We start from the raw sequence: 14,472 nt of genomic DNA on the forward strand, positions 1-14,472 counted from the left end.
ATTTAAAGAGCAATAGAGTGGTTACTAACAGTTATTTGCACACTAGACACAACCAGAGCATTTCCAAAAAAGTGTATCTTGAAGTACTATTAGTCAAAGACTTGATTAACTTGGCATCCAGCCTCTGGAAACAGGAAATAGAAAGGAAGTTTTACAACAAGAGACTTGATTTTAGCAACCTGGAATTAGAGTGAACTGAAAAATGTGGACCAAACTGAAACAGAAAAAGATATTAAATATGGATCTCACGCCAATTGTAACATAAAAACACTGGGGTTTCTAGTCATTGCAACACTACCTTAAAAATGAAAGCGGAAGTTGAGACAGTTACAGCCTTTTTGCACATACCACCATAAGTTACCGTAGTCCCTTCCTACCTGCAAATATTAGACTCTTATCAGCTCATTATGCAACCTGGAATTGTTTTTAGTATCATGCCGTTGATGCTTACATAAAATTAAGTTAAACAGAGACTCAATATCTCGAACAACGACAATCAATATTATCATCTAATTATTGAAAACGGAGATTTCATTCTTTTAAAATTACTGGAAACATGCTTCACCTTAAATATTTGAGGACTAACGTAGCAGAATTTCTACTAACGCGGTTAAATCCCAGCGCAGGCTCAGGTAAGGCACCCTAACACCTAGTTAGCAATTCGGGATACGGGAAACGATCGGAACGGGATACGTACGAGTATTATACGTATTCGTAAAAGTTATATTCGGTCAAAAATTCGGTCAACGGTTCGTGATACGACAATAGTACGGAACGACATACGTACGTGTATAATTCGATTTGGAAATGTGAGTTCGACACTTAAAATTCGGTCAACATTTATAATCTTAGAACACTAATTTTTGTATATATATCGGTTAAAAGATGGAAAAATGACAATTTTAACTCAAAACGAATTACAACTATGTGTATACATAAATGAATTTTATGGGTAAATTATTTTATATAGAAAATATAATCAGCTCAATCACCAAAGAGTGTCCGGAAAGATGGTTAGGCAGGCATCTGAAGGAGAGTTAGGTCGTGGCATCGAATCCCCAAGCTCCTACTTTTTGAAGGAAATAGCTCAGACCAAACACAGTCAGCTGGCTTAATGAAAGACGCGAATAATTCGCAGATCCGAATAATCCGCGGTTTATTCGGTTAGTCCACAAAACACGCGTACATGAGTCGGGGTATCAATAGTACGAGTATCATACACGAATTTACTAACCTCGCGTTTTTAGGGGGCACCCGAAAGGATTTAGGGGCCATTAATTTATACCCAGCCAAAGACTCTAGTTAAGGGGTATCCTATATGATATTGAAGTTATATAAATGCCCTTCTGGTAAAACTGTATAAAAACCAAATCAAAAAAAATTCTACTCATTTCAACTCTTCTTCTTCCAGTTTCATATTATCTTCCGATTGTGGAAGAAAAAAAAAATTTCCTCGTTCTTGTGTTCAACCGAAACATCGCCGCAAATCGTAAAATCAAAACATCGTCGATTCGTTTATAAAACAATGGATAAGAGAAATGAAACCCACAGACCTAGAACCAAAAACGTTGCTCGGGGTATCGATCCAAAGATTGGGATTTTAGCAAGAAATAAAGAAATTGTTGTTGCAAATGAAGAAGAACGCGAAGAACGCGAGGAAGAAGTACCCGTCGATGTAGTCGGTGGTGGCGATTCCGATAGTCAAACACTTCGTCAACTTCAAATGGCCCCAATTAGGTAAGAATCTATCATTTTTGGGGTTTATCTCGCTTTAATTCGACGAATCGAGAAAAAAAAAATCTAGGGTTTTCGGTTATTTATCCAGATTCGGGCGATATTCATGCTTATTTACTTCCGAATGTAGTCATGTTCTTCATTTCTCAAGAACATCGACAGTATTCGGGAGAAATATTTGATGGTTATCGACCGAATATTGTTGGCCATATCTTCCTGGATACAAACTGGTAATAATCGGTAGTTTAATGAATTTCTTGGCTCCCGAATATATTTAAGTAGACACACAGTATTCGGAAGTACACTCACTACCGAATATATATATATATATATATATATATATATATATATATATATTGAAAAAATCTCAAAATTTCTGATATAAGAAAAATCCCATTTTGGGGACAGTATTTATTCGGAAGACAATATAATGTTTTATACCTCCGACTGTGTAGGATAAAATTTTAGAGTTTCTGAACTCCAGTTGATGAATATTCGGTTGTAAACATGTTTAAATATATTCCGATTGTTTTTCATTCGGGAAAAATATGTGTCTTCTTACTTCCAAATTTGTTCATTCGGGTTATAGTTGTGTACTTTGTCTTCCGATTGTGTAGGATGAAAAATTTAGAGCTTCTGAACTCCAATTGATGCATATTCGGTTATAAATATGTTTAGTTAGCTTTCGATTGTTTTGTATTCGGGAACAATATGTGTCTTCTTACCTCCGAATGTGTACATTCGGGTTATATTTCCATACTTTGTCTTTCGATTGTATAGTTTGTAAATATTGTTCCTTTCTTTGTTGTTTAGACAAAGTCGAGAAAGGAGGAAGAAAGTGACAGCTAGTGCTAGGAGGGAAAGGAGTGCCAAAGATAATTCAAGTGCTCAACAAAGCTTACAAGAACAAAGCAGTCAACAAGAAGTGCAACCAAGTGCTGAACAAAGTGTAGAACAACAAGGCAGTGAACAAGGGGTGCAACCAAGTGTTGAACAAGACGTTCAATAAAGTGCAGAACCAACTGCTCCACAAGTTACACCCCACCATGAAATTGAACCAGTTGATCCAGTGCCAAGAGTAGAAGAAGAAGGACAACCAAGTGGTACCTAAAAAGCCAAAAAAGGAAAAGATGGTGTAAAGAAGGATATTGCTAAGAAAGCATCACATCTTGTCCCTCAGCACTTGAAGAAGAAGGGTATTCCAGCAGGCACAATCTTTGGGCTACCGACGGATGGAGGAAAATTGCTATTTGGATACAAAGACTCATGGGCCAGAGAAATATACGAAACCGAGGTAATAAAATTACTATTTTTTATTAATGTATTGTCTATGTGTTATATCGTAATATTTGTATTAAATATTTTTTTATGTACTTTAATAGGATCATCAAGATGCAGTCCGTCTACTCAAACCTACCGCCGCACCAACAAAAATGCTTGCGTGGCCTTTATCCGGTGAATGTGAAAGGTTCAACTCAATTGTTGCCAACTCGGGGTTAGCTAATGCCGTCGAGAATTCATTATTGGAACATGATCGTGTGGCCATATCGGCGTTCGTGGAGAGAATGTATCCTGAGACCGATACTTTCTATATGCCGTTTGGGGAGATGACGATTACCACGGATGATGTTGTGCAGATTCTTAATCTTCCCGACCAAGGCACAGCTGTGAAGTTTAACTACACAAAGCAGTTAAGTTGGGCACAACTTTATGCTCTCACTAAAAAGTGCTTAGGTTGGGATGAAGAGACAACAACAGCAGAGTTTAGGAGGCATGCAAGTTACATAACAAGACAGATCAACATTACAGCTTTGATGAATATGTTCCGAGGCACCTTGGAGAAGGAAAAGAATGGAACGTTAACTGATGAGCAAGTGAACCACGCTGCCACCGCATATCTCCTTTGTGTATTGGGATGTGTCATATTCCCCAATACTTCTGGAAACCGGATCGACGCCAACCTTATACAACTTTTGGATCCTCTCCATGAAGTCGGTGACTATTCTTGGGGCACGACATGCCAAGCATTCTTGATGGAAGAGTTGAGAAAGGCTTCGAGGCTAGGAACCTGCCAAGTTGCCGGGAACGTGGCTCTATTGCAATTTTTTTCTTTAACTTTATAACTCACTCTATAGTTATTCGGTAGACAATACATATGATGCATATTCATAACTCCAAACTATGCATATTCGGGAACATGTTACTTAGTTTTACTTCTGATTGTTTAGAATCGGAGTTTAGTCTTGGGGAGTTACTTCCGAATATATAGGCCAAAGTATTATAGGTTACTGAACTCCAAATGACGCATATTTGGTACGAAATGATCCATCTCTTGTTCCGAATGTTGGTTATTGGTGGCTAGGTACTTATTTTGTTTTCCGATTATATATAATCGGAAATATACTTTTGATATTAGAACCGAATATACATGCCAGAAAAACTATAGGTTACTGAACTCCAAATGACGCATATTCGTTAGGAAATGATCCATATCTATTTCCGAATGTTGGTTATTCAGTGGATAGGTACTTAATTTTATTTCCGATTATATATAATCGGAAATAATGTTTTGAAATTACTACCGAATATACACAATCTATTTAATAAAACTTGGTTTCTTATGTATATAGGCATGGATCTATGACCACTTCCCTATCCTGAAGTTGGCCGGAGAGAACCCAGAGTGGTGCAAAGGTACTCCTAGAGGAACAAAGTATATATTTGAAGACAACCGTTCTAGGACAAAAGAGAAGCAGTTGATTCGCATGAGGGAGATTTTGGACCAATTGAAGGCCTCAGACGTATGCTTTGATCCATACAAGGAAGATCGAGCCAGTGGGCATATAAATGTTCGGTCGGACTTGTCCCTTTATTTTGGACCATTGTGGCACCCCACAGGATATGTGATGTATAACCCTTCTAGGGTGATGCGACAACACGGGTATATACAACATCAACCTATGGAGGAAATCAAATCCAACACTACTGCGGCGGGTTCAAGTTATAATTGTATCATCAAAGACAAACCAGCTGGTTATGATAGACTGGTGCGTGTTCTTATATTTTTGTTCATTTTATATTATTCCTATAAATCTTAGGTAATTACCGTTTGATGTTATGTCATTACGTGTAAAAAACCGGTGAATAGGTTCAAGCGTGTTTCCAAAATGTTATCTACATGCCTGAAGAGCGGATATCCCATGCCAGCTGAGAAGATCAAAGAGGCTAGAGACCTAGTTGATAATATGGATAACGAAGATTATGCTGCGCAGTTTGGGGAGAAAGTCACGAAGAGGCATCCGCCCAAGGTGGCAGTATCAAAGACGGGTGCTCCAACTAAAGCTGCTCCTACTGAAGGTGCTCCAACTGAAGCTGCTCCTACTGAAGGTGCTCAAACCCGTGGTCGTGCAGGACTGGGAGGTAGTCACGGTCGTAAAGTAAAGAAGAGCAGATAAATGACAATGATTTGTGTTGTACATTCGGGACTTTACAAGGGCCAATATAGAAGGTTGACTTCCGATTATTGCAAGTTTAAAATTTGAAAAGTATCAGTTTTTTTCCCAAATTTTGATTTTTGGGCCATCGTACATTCGGGACTTTACAAAAAAAATTTATCCTCCGAATATTACAAGTTCAAAACAAACCATGCCATGGATCTAGGTGGTTCCAAGGGCCAATATAGAAGGTTAGACAACCCATATTCGGAAGTTTGGGTAACTAAGTTGACTTCCGATTATTGCAAGTTCAAAATTTAAAAAGTATCCGTTTTTCCCAAATTCTGATTTTTGGGCCATCGTACATTCGGGACTTTACAAAAAAACATTATCCTCCGAATATTACAAGTTCAAAACAAACCATGCCATGGCTCTAGGTGGTTTCAAGGGCCAATATAGAAGGTTAGACAACCCATATTCGGAAGTTTGGGTAACTAAGTTGACTTCCGATTATTGCAAGTTTAAAATTTGAACAGTATCAGTCTTTCCCAAATTTTGATTTTTGGGCCATCGTACATTCGGGACTTTACAAAAAAACATTATCCTCCGAATATTACAAGTTCAAAACAAACCATGCCATGGCTCTAGGTGGTTCCAATGGCCAATATAGAAGGTTAGACAACCCATATACGGAAGTTTGGGTAACTAAGTTGACTTCCGATTATTGCAAGTTCAAAATTTGAAAAGTATCAGTTTTTCCCAAATTCTGATTTTTGGGCCATCGTACATTCGGGACTATACAAAAAAAATTTATCCTCCGAATATTACAAGTTCAAAACAAACCATGCCATGGCTCTAGGTGGTTCCAAGGGCCAATATAGAAGGTTAGACAACCCATATTCGGAAGTTTGGGTAACTAAGTTGACTTCCGATTATTGCAAGTTCAAAATTTGAAAAGTATCAGTTTTTCCCAAATTTTGATTTTTGGGCCATCGTACATTCGGGACTTTACAAAAAAACATTATCCTCCGAATACTACAAGTTAAAAACAAACCATGCATGGATCTAGGTGTTCCAAGGGCCAATATAGAAGGTTAGACAACCCATATTCGGAAGTTTGGTAACTAAGTTGACTTCCGATTATTGCAAGTTCAAAATTTGAAAAGTATCAGTTTTTCCCAAATTCTGATTTTTGGGCCATCGTACATTCGGGACTTTACAAAAAAACATTATCCTCCGAATATTACAAGTTCAAAACAAACCATGCCATGGCTCTAGGTGGTTTCAAGGGCCAATATAGAAGGTTAGACAACCCATATTAGGAAGTTTGGGTAACTAAGTTGACTTCCGATTATTGCAAGTTCAAAATTTGAAAAGTATCAGTTTTTCCCAAATTCTGATTTTTGGGCCATCGTACATTCGGTACTTTACAAAAAAACATTATCCTCTGAATATTACAAGTTCAAAACAAACCATGCCATGGCTCTAGGTGGTTCTAATGGCCAATATAGAAGGTTAGACAACCCTTATTCGGAAGTTTGGGTAACTAAGTTGACTTCCGATTATTGCAAGTTCAAAATTTGAAAAGTATCAGTTTTTCCCAAATTCTGATTTTTGGGCCATCGTACATTCGGGACTTTACAAAAAAACATTATCCTCCGGATATTACAAGTTCAAAACAAACCATGCCATGGCTCTAGGTGGTTCCAAGGGCCAATATAGAAGGTTAGACAACCCATATTCGGAAGTTTGGGTAACTAAGTTGAGTTCCGATTATTGCAAGTTCAAAATTTGAAAAGTATCAGTTTTTCCAAAATTCTGATTTTTGGGCCATCGTACATTCGGTACTTTACAAAAAAACATTAGACTCCGAATAATATAGTCGTGTTTAGAATTACCAACCTAATCGGTAGATAAAAATTTAAGTTCGCTACCGAATGTCCTTTTCGGAGGAAATACGTGTATCGTTAGCAACCGATTGTAGTGCATCATTGATACGAAACCTCAACGGCCATATTTTCAGTTATTATTGAGTAAAAAAATCAGAATGAAAAACCTTTTCAATGGCAAGTCCATCATCAATCGACAACATACTTCGAAGATGCAAGCGAACAACTACATCAATTGCAGCAATGGAAGAAGAAATACAAAAAAGGAACAAACAACCCAAAAAAATTAAACCATCGTTAGTGGCAACGAAGGAGGAGGAAGAAGAAATCAAGGCTAAGAAGCGAGGTCAAGAACAATTCCATCAAAGAGAAAGATTAAAACAAGTTGAGAAAGAGACCGAATGGATAAAAAATTATTACATTGTGAAAGATCTACCCAAAGAACAGCAGGACGATCGTATAATTTGGATTAACGTTTCATTGGGTCCTTTTGTTGGTAAGTACAAGAAGCCACGCCACAATTATGAACCATCCCATGTTTCTTCAAGGGTGCACCATGTTATAAAATTGTGCACCGAGTACAACCGTATTCTTGCTAGGCACATAGACGACAGGTTTGCGGCACAAGATTCTTATTCCAAGTGGAGAGGAGAGTCGTTTCTACATTTCCAAGCCACGTTGATTGTTGCATCTCGGACTGGGAAAAAGGAATAACATGTGATGTTTGAGTGTTGTCAATTCAAATTTTTAATATTAATCGGCGGTTTGATAAAATATGGAGTTCCCGAATATGATTAATCGGATTGAAGTGTTATAATACTGTTGTTCCGATTACATAGTTTCAAAAAAAATTATAGCCGTGCCTCGAAATACCCACCAAATCGGTAGATAGATATTTAAGAGTTCTACCGATTATAATATTCAGAATCAAAACGTGTATCATTACCAACCGATTATAATATTCAGAATCAAAACGTGTATCAAAGAGCCCGATTCCTGCATTCGGGAGACAACATTGTATTTTTTGCCACCGATTAAATCATATATCTTCACAAAAAAGTTTCCAAAAAACTTGTACAAATTACATGTTTGAAAAAAAAACGATCAAACATCGTCATCATCCGAGGGGATCAATTCGAGTAACTCAGCGGGAAAGTTGTTGTCCATAACGCGATCCCAATCAACCATGTTGGACTCATATTGTTTCACCTAATCCTTGCAATGGTTCATCGGGAAGTAATCGTGCCACTTACTCAACGGAGGTAACGGACAATCTTTCTTTACTCTTAAACCGATAAAATGCATTTCATTCACAAATGCCATTACGATTCTTCTATCTTTAACCGACTCGTCGCAATCCGTTCTTGTGGGTGCAAACGTCATGCTAAGTCCATACATAGGAGGAACAAAGAAATGTACCACGCAATTCAAAACGTCCGCTAGGAGATATCCAAATTTAGGCATTGTCATCCAATACTTGGATCCGATTGTCTTCAATCCCTTTCGGCACTTCACACGCGCAACTAAGTCTTTGAACTCTTGTTCTTTGTCGTATCTATCTCCTCGCCTCATCATCTCCATATAAAAACCCTTGTCCTTCACTAGTTGTACCGCCATCTTATTTCTTAAATATTGGCATTGGGTGACATCTTCGATATCCGCCTCTCTAAAGTAACCCATTTGTTCTGTAGCAACGTGAAACCCACAATTTCCATCCCCATCAACCTCGTCGGTCGACAAAACAAATGGAATGATAAGTGGAGGGATTTGTTCCAAATACTCTTTGTATATTGTATATGTGGATCGATTTGGTCTTCCATTAAGATCTCTAGGGAAACGAAGAGTACCTTTGTCCTCTTTTATATTAAGAATTTCCATTGGTTGGGTTTGTTGCGAGGCGTTCATTTTCTCAACAACTTCTTCGACAACATTGGGTTGACTTACTTGAGAAGGCTCTGTAGAGATCTTTGGCCTTACTTGTCGGGTGGTTGGTCCACTTTGATCATTTCTTGGACGACCTCTTTTCTTAGGTTCCGGCTCATCTTCAAATTCGGCTTCCGAACGCTCGTGCCTAGACAATATTCTTTTATTAGACACTTCGGTGTTCGGCCTACCGGTGTTCTTTTGCTTAATAGGTTCATCAACCTCCCTTAAACAAGGGTGAAGGGATTCCTACAAATTATGCATCAATATTTGCTTTTTGGTGCCGTTTGATGTAGCGTAACGCTCGGCTATTCGTGCACACAATTCTGACTCCAAGAAAGACGGACCATCAACTACCGGGGTGTTCGGAGTGAAATTTAATTGCTTCCAAAATGGATGAGTATCATTGATGTCAATCACTTCAACATACCTACCCAACTTATGACGACACGGGAGTCCAATACCTATCATATCCTTGCAAACAAAAAACGTATTCTAGTCATCATAAGTTTTATATAACTTCAATTGTTTCATCATGCGATTTATTGTCCATCTTGAAACTTTATGAACAACTCCCCTTAGAAGCAATTTTTCCATAATATGTTCCATCGGGAATTGGTGTACACTAAATTGCATACATTTCCTAATCTTTACGAGATCACGATTGGTGAATTCATGGATTGCTTCTTGGATCGATACAACTCCATTTTGACTACCAATTAGTATTTTCTTTAGTCGACCATGAGACCCCTCCGCAATGCTTGTCGCCTCGTTCTTGAAATTACGATATTCATATGTCCATGCAAACACAAACCTCTCCTTAATCGTTAACCATTGTTTTTTACAATACTCAACCGGTTTTGGGTAGTCCGTGCCGTATTCATCCTCAAATTTCTTCAAGTTACATTCGTAAATTTCCTCGGTCATCGACCAAACGGTTTTGTCCCATGCTTTCATGAACATTTTCCAAATAATTCCATCCTCCTTCCACTTTTCTTCAAATAACCTATCCTCTTTCTTACGTTCTTCCACGGTTAATTTACTAATGCGCTCATCCTCTTCCTTTGACCTCTTGGTACCCTTCCTTGGTCTTTTAGCTTGGAAATGATGATGGCAATTGGTTTTGAGATTGCATTGAATGTGCCACGTACATTGCAAGTTTTGGGCTTCCGAAAACACTACCGCTATTGCATGCATTAAGGCTTGATCGTTATCCGTTACAATAACCCTTGGAAATTATCACCGTTATAAATGGACCTCAACGTCTCCAACATCCAAATGAAACTCACATTGTTCTCATGATCCATTAAACCCCATGCAATCGTAAACGTGTTTTTGTCCGAAGTATGGCAAGCAATGTTCAACAACGACATGTTATACTTGTTTGTCTTATAAGTAGCATCTATCAACAAAATTTGATGAAAGCATTGAGCCAATTGGATCATTTCGGGATGTGCCATGAAAATACGAACCACTATACCATCCTTTTCTTCCCTTCTCAAGGTGTAGCCGTGTAACTCCGCTAACCACTCCGATTGTTGCATGACCGTTCTACCATCCCATTCAGTCCTTTTGATTGTAGCTAGGGCCGACTTAATTGTAGACAAAGAAGACAAGTTGTCGGGGTCGTCCGCCTTTATTTTACTTAAGATCGCACTCGCTTTTTGGATTCGCATAGACCTCACCGTCTGCATTTGATGTGGTTTTAACTTGGCAACCATTACATGTCCAATTAAATCCAACAGATCATCATGGTTGTGACAACCGTTATCAACTTTATACATTTTATACTCTTTACCTTTAATACCATCGGGCTTATAGAAGACAATCTTAAATTGGCATCCTATCTTCTTGGTATTGCTTCGGTATTTCCTATTCGTCTTCCGTACGTACTTACTATTCTTTCCCTCGTGACTCTTTCCCGTCCCACCTTGCTCACAAATCATTTCAAATCGAGTGTCACTAACATGATTATTTTGAACTACTACGCACATGTTATCTTTTTCCTTGTTCATAAGCCATTCCTTTGCATCCTTCTTACTTCCAAATGTCTAAACGTGCATAAAACAAAACAAATCTAATAAGCATAACCATTTAACATATAAATTTTGAAGAAAAAAAAGTAGTAATGAGTATACCAAATCGTTTGCATAGTATAGGGAAGTGTCGGGCCTCAAATAGAAATCATCAACAAACTCTTCAACGACCTTCATATGAAAGCAACAAATTATTATACAATAATCGGAGGTTATTAAATAAGTCAGATTGCCGAATATACTATATTCGGAATCCTATCGGTTACCCAAAACACCCGATTTATGCAAATGAATGTACACAGTTTACTGAGTGCAAAAAATGATATAATCGGAAGCTAAAATATATAGTAAAACAACCGAATATAAATAACCGGGAGATAACTTTAATCGATAAACATCCGATTTTCAAGTTTTCGGAAATTTTATTTTGAGGCCACTGTTATATTCGGCAGTCAAATAATGTTAAACTATTACCGATTGTAAAGGATAAGAATACTGAGTTTTGAAATTTTTTGAGGAATTCGTTTTTGGGGCCATTCGGGGGTAAATAACTCTACATAACTACCGAATGTAGATTTTTTTGGAAAACCAGTTTGGGGTTTTTTCTCATATTCGGCAGTAAACTACTATCTTGGAACTACCGAATATACATATTTGGTATCCTGTGTGTTATATTCGTAAGTTTATTCGAGAAATTATCTACCGAATCTGGGTAGTTCATGGCATTCAATGCATGCAATAATCGGTTTTTCTTGTTTACAAAAGCACACAAACGCATGCAAATCGAGTATTTGAGTTTCTTAACACAATACATGTGCTTTACATGCATCGTTAGCTTCAATATCAGGCGATTCTCCATTTTCTTCCATGAAAGGGTCGTCTAGGTTTTCCTCTTCACAAAAGTTTGGATCATTCAACATATACCCCAAATCGTCTTCGCCATGATTCTCACCTTCTTCTTCATATCCATCCATTTTTGTAGTGATAAAATGGGTTTTCCCTTTTTTCCTTCACCTTCTTCTCTATAACTCTAACAACTCAAAAATGAAAAAGAAATGGAAAAAATGAAACAAAAATCATTCTAATACTGCACCGATTACAATCGGAAGTCTGGGTAATATTTTGGCTTCCGATTGAAATCGAGGATAAAAATGTTATCATAGCCTCCGAATATATAAGGGTAATTTTTCCATTACAAATTACTCGAGATAAGGACTGACTACATTTTCCTTTGGGTGACCTTTTTTGTTTTATTGTTGGTCCCTAAATTCTTTTGAGTGGCCCCTAAAAACGCGAGGTTTACTAGCTAGGCCCTAACATATAGCCACAAAGTTAGAATAATGTACAATCATAATATTCATTATTAATACTTGGGAATCCAAATTCCAAAAATCAATAAGAAATTGGTTTACCAGGAGATCCTTGACGTTTTTCATTTGTAATTGATTCTCCGTCATCTGCGCCAAGTTTCTTAAGTATTCCTTTCAAATCATCTGACACAACTCTGCAAATGAAAGGGATATGGATAGGGAATATATATGGCAAGTTAGTTTTCGAGTATCGGATACTTCAGGTATACCTATCTGCTACGCCATTTTCTAAGACAGTAATTATATTTATGATGAATCAACAATTAAACATTTGACGAAGAAATGATGGAAAAAAGAATCAATATAACAATGTGCACCTATCTCTGATAATATTAGTGCTGTGGACTCCTCGAAGCTTGGCAAGCTGAATAACGCACTGACCCACAATACTTGTTGAACCATTTTGCACAACAGTATCCCCTGATTATATATGACCTCATCATATGTAACAGGTAAACTTAAATGTATGGAATTCAAACAGAATTGTCTGATAAAGAAAATAAGACATTTGGCCAATACCTGGACTAACTTTAGCAAAGTCGTCTAGCAAAAGTAGTCAATGGATTCACAGTGAATGTAGAAGCAAGATCCAGAGGTACGTTTTTATTGATTTTGTGCCAGGCACTCCCTTCTTTCACAATGTAAGTCTGCCATGTCCCTAATCACCCACATATTTCTAAAACGCCAATAGTTAAATACGAAAAAAGTTCAAAAGCTGTGAGATCTTAAATTCGCTGAACACAATAGAAACCACATTGAAAAACATACCAAATGGAGGAGGGGATCACATGACCCAATCACCAAGAGAAAGACCCTTTACAGCAGACCCGAAGGCATGTGCTTCCCCAACATCCTCGTGCCCTCCAACTGCAGGAAGTGGAACCTTAATTGGGTATACACCTACATATAAATTAAAACATGATACTTCAAATGCTTAGAGTTCAAAAACAAAAACATTTTAGCAAGTAACATTAGAGAAGTAACAAAATTTGAAGAAACGTATATGTTCAAAATCTGAGCACATTGATTTATACACCTTGAACCATATTGATATCTGAAGGATTAATTGGAGAAGCAAGCATTTTAACACACGCTTCATTTTCTTTAATCTCAACGGGAGGTAACTCAATTAAATATTCATAACAGAAGAGTTATTTTTCAAACAGTAACGTAAAGAACAAGTTCAAAACCTGGCAACTTCATCAGGTGATCCATGTTGTTCAAACACCACAGCTAATGATGGTGGAGAAAAGTTTGAGGGATAAGATCAAATGTCATCCATTCAGTTATGCCGTACACTGCTGAAGCAGTTGTTCTGAAGCTATTTTATCTCATTAAAAGTACAAATTACATTAAAAACATAATAGCATGCATCGTACAAACAACCGAAACGAATTTGTGACTTAGATACATGTCCTAGAATATTTACATCAATGGTACCATCACGAATGGTACAATAGCTTGCAATCAAACATGTTTAGCGTGTTCGTTTGGGACTCTACTTGGGGTTTTAACACAAATAGGATCGTTTTCAGCAATGACAGTGAATTAGTTTGGCCAAGTGATTGAATAAAGTTGGCCCAAATTTCATGTAGAGAGTACATCTAAAAATATTACTGTAGCTGAAGATGTTCATCAAAATGATGCTCTACAAACTAAAGAAAATGCTTATGATATCAATAACCAAGTCATAAACTAACCTGAGAAAATTACAGAACCAGTATCATGCACAACAGTAGTATGCTTTGATACGTGGATTTTGTTAGGATACTGATAGGTGTCTAAAACACCTTGATATTAATCTATTGTTTACGCTTTTTTGTGAGTTTTCTTATAAATTATGTATTTTATGTTTGCTTTTGAGTTGTATAGGTGTTTTGGAGTCATTGGAACAAAAAAGGTGGAACTCGATTACACCTCAATTCTCCTTCGCTACCAATCAAGATACAGTGGAAGAAAATACCGAAGACCAGGTAGGAGAGGACATCCATAACGATTTCGACGAAGAAGATATCCTGTCAAGAGCAAATCAAGACGAAGATTTCAGCAACGAAGATGATTGGAGAACGGTGATCCATGCGTTTCT

At 37.4% G+C, this 14,472-nt stretch overlaps 1 pseudogene; it reads right to left on the bottom strand.

Annotated features, from left to right (window-relative positions):
• Window positions 1–13,629, bottom strand: part of LOC113324788 — a 28,584-nt pseudogene extending 14,955 nt beyond the window's left edge.
• Between the last annotated feature and the right edge of the window lie 843 nt (window positions 13,630–14,472).

This window comes from Papaver somniferum, chromosome 11 (assembly GCF_003573695.1).
Source record: "Papaver somniferum cultivar HN1 chromosome 11, ASM357369v1, whole genome shotgun sequence".
In the NCBI taxonomy this organism is placed as follows: Eukaryota; Viridiplantae; Streptophyta; class Magnoliopsida; order Ranunculales; family Papaveraceae; genus Papaver; species Papaver somniferum.